The sequence below is a fragment of the Danio rerio genome, chromosome 21, assembly GCF_052040795.2.
Source record: "Danio rerio strain M-AB ecotype USA chromosome 21, GRCz13ab, whole genome shotgun sequence".
Lineage (NCBI taxonomy): Eukaryota > Metazoa > Chordata > Actinopteri > Cypriniformes > Danionidae > Danio > Danio rerio.
This window is the reverse complement of record NC_141041.1, coordinates 669,667-682,500: the sequence shown is the minus strand read 5'-3', so window position 1 is coordinate 682,500 and position 12,834 is coordinate 669,667. Positions and strand designations below refer to the sequence as shown.

At 37.0% G+C, this 12,834-nt stretch overlaps 1 protein-coding gene across 6 annotated transcripts in view; it reads left to right on the top strand.

Annotated features, from left to right (window-relative positions):
• The first annotated feature begins 9,206 nt into the window (after window positions 1–9,206).
• znf462 (zinc finger protein 462) overlaps window positions 9,207–12,834 on the top strand; it is an 81,707-nt gene continuing 78,079 nt past the window's right edge. For 4 of the 6 annotated variants that reach the window (XM_087300449.1, XM_087300446.1, XM_087300447.1 and 1 more), the window contains exon 1: window positions 9,207–9,373. The gene's annotated coding sequence lies outside the window, so the exon portion shown is untranslated. Of the gene's footprint in view, window positions 9,374–9,429; window positions 9,870–12,834 lie in introns of those variants that run through there. The other 2 variants (XM_087300448.1, XM_087300445.1) reach the window with 2 other exon arrangements.

The following is a 12,834-nucleotide window of genomic DNA, read 5'->3' as shown; positions in this document are numbered from 1 at the left end:
CTTGTTCAGGTGTGTTTGATTAGTGTTGGAGCTAAACTGTGCAGGTCACCGGCCCTCCAGGACCGGGTTTGCCCATCCCTGTCTTAGATTATCCCAAAACATCTGACCCACACAGATCTCAGATCAGTCCAAAACATCTGACCCACACAGATCTCAGATCAGCCCAAAACATCTGACCCACACAGATCTCAGATCAGCCCAAAACAACTGACCCATACAGATTTCAGATCAGCCCAAAACATTTGACCCATACAGATTTCAGATCAGCCCAAAACATTTGACCCATACAGATTTCAGATCAGCCCAAAACATTTGACCCACACAGATCTCAGATCAGCCCAAAACATCTGACCCACACAGATCTCAGATCAGCCCAAAACATCTGACCCACACAGATCTCAGATCAACTAAAACATCTGACCCACACAGATCAGCTAAAAACAGCTCAGATCAGCCCATAACAGAGCTGACCCACACAGATCTCAGATCAGGCCATAACAGAGCTGACCCACACAGATCTCAGATCAAACTCAACAAATCTCCTCTGCAGTCCACAGTTAATCTCAAAGCCAGAGTTAACAGAGAATGTGTAAATCCCTCACAGTGAACCCACTGACCCTGATCGCACCCAGGATGGCTTCATTTGTGTGGTTTTGTCAACCCCAGTCTTACTCCGTGACCCAGAGTTTGTTGAATTCACTATGTGCAACTGTCCTGAAGGTGTCTTCATGCAGCTCTTCAGGTGTAAACACAGTAATCTCTGCATGTGTGTACTGTAGATCTGCTGTTGAGGAAACACATTTAATGAGGTGAAACTGAGAGTCCTGAGGGGAAATACTACAGTAAGTCATCATCATCCCCTCACAAGGCCAGCGCTCGGTTACACCTGCCTTTGTGTCCAAATATTTACCTGAAACATGAAGCGGAGAAGTCCAGCAGATAATGAAGATTTACAGCTGACCTGAGACTCGGCGCTAACAGCTCTCATTCTCTTCATGTAGACACTGGACTCTGTTTTCTGATGATTTAACCTTTATCAGGTGAAGAGTCTTATGGGGTAACTTTAATTACAATAATAATATTGACAATGTTTCTATATGCGCATTCTGGATCTCAGATCAGCACACGGCCAACCTTGAGGCGGATGGGCTACAGCAGCAGAAGAGCACACCGGGTGCCGCTCCTGTCAGCTAAGAACAGGAAACTGAGGCTACAATTCACACAGACTCACCAAAACTGGACAATAGAAGATTGGAGAAACGTTGCTGCTCTGATGAGTCTCCATTTCTGCTGACACATTCAGATGCTCGGCTCACAATAAATAAATACAAAATAAAATAAAATAAAGTTAAATTAAATTAAATTAATTAAAATAAAATACATTTTAAAAAATAAAAACAAAAAAAAATAAATTAATAAATATATACATAAATAAAAAAATTAAAAATAAATAAATAAATAAGTAAATTAAATTAATACATACATGAAAAATAAAATGACAAAATTACTTAATAAAAAATTTAAATAAATAAACAAAAAAATAAATAGACAAAAAATTATAAATTATTTAAATAAATAAATTGATAGATAGATGGATGGATGGATGGATGGATGGATGGATGGATGGATGGATGGATGGATGGATGGATGGATGGATAGATAGATAGATAGATAGATAGATAGATAGATAGATAGATAGATAGATAGATAGATAGATAGATAGATAGATAGATAGATAGATAGATAGATAGATAGATAGATAGATAGATAATTGACTGAACTTTTTTGGAGTACCGTAAACAGTTTGCAACTTGATATCTTTTAATATATTCTTCATAGCTTTTGCATGCATTTGGTAAAATCCAAATATCTATGATGTTTAATGACTTTCACTGCAAAAACACACACACACACACACAGCAGACGAATCCCGCGTCGATGATTTATGATTCTGTCGTGCTTTATTGGTGTTGGCTGTCACTCAGACTCATTGACTTATGATTTATGAATTAGTGTTTAAGAGCAGCTCAGAATGTAATTAAGCACAGTGTCGAGCGTCTGCGGATGGAGAGACGACGCGAGAAAACAAGTGTGTGTATTTCAGAAATACAGAGAAACGTCTCGCATGCAGAGGGAATGAGAATGAAGCGGCGTCTATAAATGTGTGTTCATTCTTCATCAGCTCACACACCCTGATAACGGCGGATTAATGCTCTCTCAATGATCCGCAGTGGGCTAGAGAACACCATGTTGTTCAGTGATCTTCAGAGTCTTCTCCAGGGCTGCACAATATACGGTTTCAGCATTGATATTGCAATGTACACATCTAGTTATGGTTTAAGTCAGAATTATTCACCATCCTGTGATCGCTGGTTCAAGCCTCGGCTGGGTCAGTTGGTGTTTCTGTGTGGAGTTTGCATGTTCTCCCCGTGTTGGTGTGGGTTCCCTCCAGGTGCTCTGGTTTCCTCCACAGTCCTATGCGCTATAGGGGAATTGGTGAACTAAGTTGGCCATAGTGTATGAATGTGTGTGTGTGTGTGTGTGTGTGTGTGAGAGAGAGAGAGAGAGAATGAGTGTGTATGGGTGTTTCCCAGTAGTGGGTTGCAGCTGGAAGGGCATCCACTGTGTTAAACATATTCTGGAATAGATGGTGGTTCATTTCGCAGTGGCAATCCCTGATGAATAAAGGGATTTAGCTGAGACAAAATGAATGAATGAAAATTAAATTAAATTAAATTAAATTAAATTAAATTAAATTAAATTAAATTAAGTTAAGTTAAGTTAAGTTAAGTTAAGTTAAATTAAATTAAATTAAATTTAATTTAATTTAATTTAATTTAATTTAATTTAATTTTAAAAATAAAAAATACATAATAATAAATACATAAATTAAATTAAAAACTGTTATTAATTAATTAAATTAAATAAATACATAAATACATAAAATAACATAAAATTAACTTAATAACAAAATAAATACATAAATACATAAAATTTAATTAAATAAAACAAAATAAAATAAAAAAAATTCAATAAATAAATAAATAAATAAATAAATTAATTAATTAATTAATAAATAAATGAGTGAATGAATAAATGAATAAATGAATGAATGAATGAATGAATGAGTGAATGAATGCTTGAACGTGTTTGAACAACCTTAAACAGTTTTTCTAAGGCATTATTACTTGTATTAATCCAATGCTGCAACTTGATATCTTTATCTTCTTCTTAGCTTTTGCATGCTGGTAGTATATGAAATCCAAATTAATATCTGTGATGTTTAATGACTTTTATGGACAATTTTTTCCAATATCGTGTAGCCCAAGTCAGAACTTGTGAAATTTTCCGCAGAATTTGTTGTTACATCAAATGTGCAGTTTGAAGACTGAAGGTACTGTATTTCACTGCAAAAAAAAAATGCTTTTCTTACTGATCTTTCGTCTTGTTTCTAGTCCAAATATCTAAAGATTCTTAAATCAAGGAGCATTTTGACAAGTAATACATATAGTCTAGTTTCAAGAAATCAGTCATTCATTTATTCACTTTCCTTCAGCTTAATCTCTTTATTCGTCAGGGGTCACCACAGCGGAATGAACCGCCAACTGTTCCAGCAGATGTTTTACACAGCGGATGCCCTTCCAGCTGCAACCCAGTACTGGGAAACACCCATACACACTCATTCTCTCACACACACACACACACAAACACACACACACTCACTCATACACTACGGCCAATTTAGTTGATGCAAACTCCACACAGAAACACCAACTGACCCAGCCGGGACTCGAACCAGTGACCTTCTTGATATGAGGCCACAGTGCTAACCACTGAGCCCTCGTCCTGCCGGTTTTCAGAAATAATGAGTTGAAATTAAGTGAGTTTTTCTTTAAAACAAGCAATATAATACAGGAAGATATTCTTATTTTACAGCAAAAACCAGACTCACTCAGAAGGTGCAAATGATTCCATTAATTCAGAATTATCAGGCTTTGATAAGATTGTAAAAATGTCAGGACAGAAATGTCATTTTTACATCACAGAAGGTTTTATTCCTCTGATTTTTTGTTATTTTTAAGGAACAGTTGAATAATAATAAAGCTTAATCTGTAAAAAACACACACACACATTTTGAAACCGGTAACCATTGACTTCACTTGGAAAAACAATGGAAGTCAATAGTTACCGATTTCCTACATTCTTCAGTAGCCCGAAGTGTTTAGCAAAAGACAAACAGATCTGAGACGAGGGAGTGAATGATGACAAAAAATGTTGTGAGTGAACTGTCCCCTTAATGTTTACAGGATTGTTGGAGAAACATTCTTACAACGTATTTAGCAATGCCGTCATGAGTGTGTGTTTATGGAGCCGATCTGCAGCACATGAGCGCAGAGTAATGACTGCTCCTCGGTGATGGACAACTGCAGCATAGGAGGTATAATGAAGCAGTAATGATGCGTCTGCTCATCAAAACGTGTCTTAAGCGCAGAGAATTTAATATTTTACTCACTTCAGGAAATTCAGAGAACAGTTTACAGTGCAGTTTCCATAACACAAAAAGATAAATGGGATTTGTCTTTATACTCACATTAATCCTTTCATAAATGCTTAATGAGTTTCCTTTTTCTATTATTCACACAAAAATTTAAAACCGGTAACCATTGACTTCAATAGTAGGAAAAACAATGGAAGTCAATGGTTACCGGTTTCGTCAATATATCATGCTTTGTGTTTAACAGAAAAAACTCAGAGTTTGAGAGTAGAGTGAGTAGATCATGTTTAGTTTTAGGTGAACTGTCCCTTTAATGTTTACAGGAACGTTGGAGAAACATTATTAAAACGTATTTATCAAGCAGCGGAACTGCCACCATGTTTATGAAGCTGATCTGCAGCACCTCATGAGCTGTTCACAGAACTGGACAAGATTCACTCAAAAGGTACAGATGTTTACATTAATTCTAAATGATCTGGCCTTTATTGGACTCTTAAAATGTCACCAAAAATATTTTACATCACAGAAGGTTTTATTCATTCCTTTAGCTCAGTCCCTTTACTTATCAGGGGTCACCACAGCAGAATGAACCGCCAGAAGTTTTATTATTCTGAGCTTTTATTTGTTTATTTTAAATATAAAGATGAAACTGCTTGTTCTTTTAACTCCCTCAAGAGTGCTTCAACACCTTTATGAGTTTCCTTTTGCTATTGAACAAACAAAAATACACATTTTGAAACCGGTAACCATTGACTTCAATAGTAGGAAAAACAATGGAAGTCAATGGCTACTGGTTTCTTCAATATATCATCCTTTGTGTTTAACAGAAGAAACTCAGAGTTTGAGACTAGAGTGAGTAAATTATAATTAGTTTTAGGTGAACTGTCCCTTTAATGTTTACAGGAACGTTGGAGAAACATTATTACAACGTATTTATCAAGCAGCGGAACTGCCACCATGTTTATGAAGCTGATCTGCAGCAGGTCATGAGCTGTTCACAGAACTGGACAAGATAATTCAGGATGATCTGGCCTTTATTGGACTCTTAAATGTCACCAAAATTTTTATTTTACATCACAGAAGGTTTTATTCATTCCTTCAGCTTAGTCCCTTTATTTATCAGGGGTCGCCACTGCAGAATGAACCGCCAGAAGGTTTTATTATTCTGAGCTTTTATTTGTTTAATTTTAAATATAAGGATGAAACTGCATGTTCTTTTAACTCCCTCAAGAGTGCTTCAACACCTTTATGAGTTTCCTTTTTCTATTGAACAAACAAAAATACACATTTTAAAACCGGTAACCATTGACTTCAGTAGTAGGAAAAACTATGGAAGTCAATGGTTACTGGTTTCTTCAATATATCATCCTTTGTGTTCAACAGAAGAAACTCAGACATGTTTGAGATTTACTAGAGTGAGTAAATTATGTTTAGTTTTAAGTGAACTGTCCCTTTAATGTTTACAGGAACGTTGGAGAAACATTATTACAACGTATTTATCAAGCAGCGGAACTGCCACCATGTTTATGAAGCTGATCTGCAGCACCTCATGAGCTGTTCACAGAACTGGACAAGATTCACTCAAAAGGTACAGATGTTTACATTAATTCTAAATGATCTGGCCTTTATTGGACTCTTAAAATGTCACCAAAAATGTTTTTACATCACAGAAGGTTTTATTCATTCCTTTAGCTTAGTCCATTTACTTATCAGGGGTCGCCACTGCAGAATGAACCGCCAGAAGTTTTATTATTCTGATCTTTTATTTGTTTAATTTTAAATATAAAGATGAAATTGCATGTTCTTTTAACTCCCTCAAGAGTGCTTCAACACCTTTATGAGTTTCCTTTTTCTATTGAACAAACAAAAATACACATTTTGAAACCGGTAACCATTGACTTCAGTAGTAGGAAAAACAATGGAAGTCAATGGTTACCGGTTTCTTCAATATATCATCATTTGTGTTTAACAGAAGAAACTCAGAGTTTGAGACTAGAGTGAGTAAATTATAATTAGTTTTAGGTGAACTGTCCCTTTAATGTTTACAGGAACGTTGGAGAAACATTATTACAACGTATTTATCAAGCAGCGGAACTGTCACCATGTTTATGGAGCCGATCTGCAGCACCTCATGAGCTGTTCACAGAACTGGACAAGATTCACTCAAAAGGTACAGATGTTTACATTAATTCTAAATTATCTGGCCTTTATTGGACTCTTAAAATGTCACTAAAAATATTTTTACATCACAGAAGGTTTTATTCATTCCTTTAGCTCAGTCCCTTTACTTATCAGGGGTCACCACAGCAGAATGAACCGCCAGAAGTTTTATTCTGAGCTTTTATTTGTTTAATTTTAAATATAAAGATGAAATTGCATGTTCTTTTAACTCCCCCAAGAGTGCTTCAACACCTTTATGAGTTTCCTTTTTCTATTGAACAAACAAAAATACACATTTTAAAACCGGTAACCATTGACTTCAATAGTAGGAAAAACAATGGAAGTCAATGGCTACTGGTTTCTTCAATATATCATCCTTTGTGTTTAACAGAAGAAACTCAGAGTTTGAGACTATAGTGAGTAGATCATGTTTAGTTTTAAGTGAACTGTCCCTTTAATGTTTACAGGAACGTTGGAGAAACATTATTACAACGTATTTATCAAGCAGCGGAACTGCCACCATGTTTATAAAGCCGATCTGCAGCACCTCATGAGCTGTTCTCAGAACTGGACAAGATAATTCAGAATGATCTGGCCTTTATTAGACTATTAAATGTCACTAAAAATTTTATTTTACATCACAGAAGGTTTTATTCATTCCTTCAGCTTAGTCCCTTTACTTATCAGGGGTCGCCACTGCAGAATGAACCGCCAGAAGGTTTTATTATTCTGAGCTTTTATTTGTTTAATTTTAAATATAAAGATGAAACTGCATGTTCTTTTAACTCCCTCAAGAGTGCTTCAACACCTTTATGAGTTTCCTTTTTCTATTGAACAAACAAAAATACACATTTTAAAACCGGTAACCATTGACTTCAGTAGTAGGAAAAACAATGGAAGTCAATGGTTACTGGTTTCTTCAATATATCATCCTTTGTGTTCAACAGAAGAAACTCAGACATGTTTGAGACTAGAGTAAGTAAATTATGTTTAGTTTTAGGTGAACTGTCCCTTTAATGTTTACAGGAACGTTGGAGAAACATTATTACAACGTATTTATCAAGCAGCGGAACTGCCACCATGTTTATGAAGCCGATCTGCAGCACCTCATGAGCTGTTCACAGAACTGGACAAGATTCACTCAAAAGGTACAGATGTTTACATTAATTCTAAATGATCTGGCCTTTATTGGACTCTTAAAATGTCACCAAAAATATTTTACATCACAGAAGGTTTTATTCATTCCTTTAGCTCAGTCCCTTTATTTATCAGGGGTCGCCACTGCAGAATGAACCGCCAGAAGTTTTATTATTTTGAGATTTTTTTTGTTTAATTTTAAATATAAAGATGAAACTGCATGTTCTTTTAACTCCCTCAAGAGTGCTTCAACACCTTTATGAATTTTCTTTTTCTATTGAACAAACAAAAATACACATTTTAAAACCGGTAACCATTGACTTCAATAGTAGGAAAAACAATGGAAGTCAATGGCTACTGGTTTCTTCAATATATCATCATTTGTGTTCAACAGAAGAAACTCGGACGTGTTTGAGACTAGAGTGAGTAAATTATGTTTAGTTTTAGGTGAACTGTCCCTTTAATGTTTACAGGAACGTTGGAGAAACATTATTACAACGTATTTATCAAGAAGCGGAACTGCCACCATGTTTATGAAGCTGATCTGCAGCAGCTCATGAGCTGTTCACAGAACTGGACAAGATAATTCAGAATGATCCGGCCTTTATTAGACTATTAAATATCACTAAAAATTTTATTTTACATCACAGAAGGTTTTATTCATTCCTTTAGCTTAGTCCCTTTACTTATCAGGGGTCGCCACAGCAGAATGAACCACCAGAAGGTTTTATTATTCTGAGCTTTTATTTGTTTATTTTAAATATAAAGATGAAACTGCATGTTCTTTTAACTCCCCCAAGAGTGCTTCAACACCTTTATGAGTTTCCTTTTTCTATTGAACAAACAAAAATACACATTTTAAAACCGGTAACCATTGACTTCAATAGTAGGAAAAACAAAGGAAGTCAATGGTTACTGGTTTCTTCAATATATCATCCTTTGTGTTCAACAGAAGAAACTCAGACGTGTTTGAGACTAGAGTGAGTAAATTATAATTAGTTTGAGGTGAACTGTCCCTTTAATGTTTACAGGAACGTTGGAGAAACGTTCTTACAACGTATTTAGCAATGCCACCATGAGTGTGTGTTTATGGAGCCGATCTCCAGCTCATGAGCGCAGAGTAATGACTGCTCCTCGGTGATGGAGAAGTGTGCGCGCGCGGGAGGGTCTATAATGAAGCGGTAATGACGCGTCTGCTCATATGCTCATCATAACGTGTCATAAGCGCCGCCAGGGGCTCCATGTCTGATCTCCATTACTGCTGGAGTCATGAGCGGCTCTGTGGACCTTCCTCCTGTCTCACTGTCTCATCGCAAACTCTTGTGCACCCTCTGGTGCTTGCTAGACTCCAAAACTTCTTTGTGTTGCCTGCTTAGCAGATTGTCTTCCTTGTCTCTGAGGCTGCTCATTATTCAGAGACAGCCGGAGCTCAGGTCATCTGCAGCTGCCGTACTGAAGAAGAAGAAGAAGAAGAAGAAGGAGGAGGAGGAGGAGAAGAAGAAGAAGAAGGAGCAGCGAAGATGGCGAATATACTGCAGATCTAGACCGGGAACAACTTCGCAGAAGATCCAGGATCCAGCCGTGAGTATTCGGTTTCAGCAGATATATTGACGCTTCACGATCGCGGTTTTTTCTCTAATGGAGAGCCGACCTGCATGGTAACAGGCACTCGCGTCTCCACGGAATCCTTCAGAAAACGCGCGGGTCCTCCAGAGCTTTCGAGGGCGTTTGAGGGACGCGTTGTGCGGCGAGCTGGAAGCCATTGCGCGGATTTGGAGCTCCATTAGTCAGCCAGACAGACTGACGCGACGCGCGCTACGCTCTCGTGACGTGACGCGCTACAAATGTGGGCGACGCGATGAAAATCGGCTTGTTTTTCTGTTCCCGCGCCGGGCTCCAGGTGCTGCTCCCCGCAGGTGTAGAATGACACGGACGGTTCCTCCAGATAAAAATGGAGTCTCGCTGGAGAACAAAGGTTGAGTTTCTCCTGCTGGCCGCTGCATGGAGCTGGACGCGTCGCGAGCGAGGCGTCGGCGACACGCTTCGCGTTTACGCTGCACTTTTATCTCCTTCTCTGGTAGTTTGAGGCCGTGTGTGTGCTTAAATCGTGATGTTTGTGAAGCTTTAGCTGGAGCTTAGAGTTTGTTGAGTGTGTCTGTGTGAGTGTGTGTGTGTGAGGGGAGCTTCAACACTGCTGGCCTACAGTCAGATCCTCCACTATTTTAGGAGATGTTTAATAATAATAATATTATTATTATTTCATGCATTCAGAGTCATTTCAGTGTTGTCAAATGCTGGTGTCCATCACCAAACCCGTGCATTTATCAATGCTCAACTTTTTTTAGTTGTGTTTATTCACTTCCCTTTATGCACCTGTGTGTGTGTGTGTGTGTGTGTGTGTGTGTGTGTGTGTGTGGATCTGCTGGTTTGGAAGTGAAAGTGATTTTCTGCTCTTGTCTGGATTTTAAGATGAATAATCTGACATGCGTTGTGACGTGTTGCACACCATCAGAGCTTTTTGGTGTGTGTGTGTGTGTGTGTGTGTCCTTCTGCAATCGCTCTGGCCACTGTGAAATCCTGCTGACAAAGACAGCGCACCACACACACACACACACACACTCTCAATGCGACAGACGCAGGCCAGAGGAGCTCAAAATGGTGGCACGTCTCCCATGTCAGGGCAAACAGGTTCCCTCAGATGAAGGTTACTGCAGTTTTAAGACTCCGTCTGGTGGTTCTCGGAGGTTTCTGAGAACATTCCTCCTCATGTTTGGCTCTAATAAAACACATGCATGACTTCTGGTGGATTTGCATCAGTGTATATATATCCAGAGCTCCTCTAAAGGCATCTCCTTGAGTGGTGTTTCTGCTGCAGTTTCAGTCTAATGATCTGCTGGAGTGTCTGACCTGGAAAAGCTGAAAGCCGTCTTATGCAACTGTTGAGCACACAGCGATGGCTCATGGTCCAAGCTCACCGCTGACCCACTTTCATGAAGATCCACACCAAAGCATTGCAGGAGACGCACTGTAAACTCTTTTAATGAGAGATGTGTTTAAATATGAGCAAAATGCACTACAGCTTTTGCAGTTAGTTTGCTAGAGCTGCTATTGTCATGCTAACACAAACCTAACCATTGTTTGTCCATGTTTGACCCAAAGAATATTGAAATGCTTGACTTTTGGGGTGTTTTTAATGAGATTTATGTATGTAAACGCTCCTCTTGTCCAGTCAGTTTGGTGGAGCTGTTGTGTTTTCAGCTGGATGTTTAGTTTGGAGCTGGGTTATATGCATTATATGCTGTTTATTAGCATTTAGCATGGCTGAGTTTACACTGAAAAAAAATTATTCAAAGATGATTCCTTGGATTTACTCAATTTCTTTACATTAAGAGGTTGTAAACAATTTATTTGGGCTGAATTTAAACAAACAAATTAAGTTGAACATTACTAAACTTAATTTGTTTGTTTAAATTCAACACGAACAAATTGCAACAGTTCTGCATGCAACACTCTTCAGTGTGTGTGTTTGCTGTGAAACTAGTGTATAGCATTATTATTATATTGGTTATATTTATTTTTATTATAGAACATTTAAGCAATTAAAGTGCACTTATCAGTTATCAAGTGTGATTGCAACTCTATTATATGTTTTAATAGTATTAAATCTCAGTATAAAAAACGCTGGGCTGTTTTAACTCAATGTTGGGTCAAATATGGACAAACTTAACCATTGTTTTTCCATATTTGACTCACTGTGTTTTGAAACGCTCCACTTATTGGGTGTAAACTTAGATTTAGGTTTAAAATTGTATGTAAATGCTAATCTTTTCCAGTCAGTTTGGTGGAGCTGTATTGTTTTGATCTGGATGTTTAGTTTGGAGCTGGGTTATATGCATTATATGCTGTTTATTAGCATTTAGCATGGCTCAGTGTAGTAGTGCGTGTTTGTGGTGAAGCTAGTGTATACAATTATTATTATATTGGTTATATTTATTTTTATTATGGAACATTTAAGCAATTAAAGTGCATTTATCTGTTATCAAGTGTGATTGCAACTCAATTATATTTTTATTAGTATTAAATCTCAGTATAAAAATGCTGGGCTGTTTTAACTCAATGTTGACTAGAATTTGGACAAACTTAACCATTGTTTGTCTATATTTGACCCATCAAATTTTGAAACACTCCACTTTTTTCTGCTTTGAATATATTTTGTTTAATAATTAATGAGCTGTAGTGTTTTCATCTGGATGTATCTGTGGGACTTTGTAGCTAGGTTATATGCTGCTTACTAGTCTTTAGCATGGCTGAGTGTAGAAGTATGTGTCCATTGTTGTGAAACTAGTGTATACATGTATTATTATATTGGTTATATTCATTTTTATTATAGAACGTAAGCAATTAAATAGCATTTGTCAGTTATTAAGTGTGATTGCAGCTCAATTATATATAGATTTCAGTGCTTAATTTCAGTATCAAAAACGCTGGGCTGTTTTAACTCAATATTGGGTCAAATATGGATGGTAAAGTTTGTCCATATTTGTCCAAATAATTTTTGAAACGCTCCACTTTTTTGGTGCTTTTGATTTGATTTAGGTTGAATAATATATGTAAACTCCTCTTTTCCAGTCAGTTTGGTGGAGCTGTATTGTTTTGATCTGGCTGTTTTTTTTGGAGCTGGGTTATATGCATTATATGCTGATTATTAGTCTTCAGCATGGCTGAGTGTAGTAGTGTGTGTCTGTGGTAAAGCTAGTGTATACTATTATTATTATATTGGTTATATTTATTTTATTATGGAACATGTAAGCAATTAAAATGCATGTACTGTTATCAAATGTGATTGCAACTCAATTATATATAGATTTTAGTGTTAAATTTCAGTATGAATAATGCTGGGTATTTTTCACTCAATGTTTGGTCAAATATGGACAAACCTAACCATATTTGACCCATTACATTCTGAAACGCTCTACTTTTTAGGTGTTTTTATTGATATTATTGTTTAAACGTGTGTAAACTCATCTTGTCCAGTCAGTTTG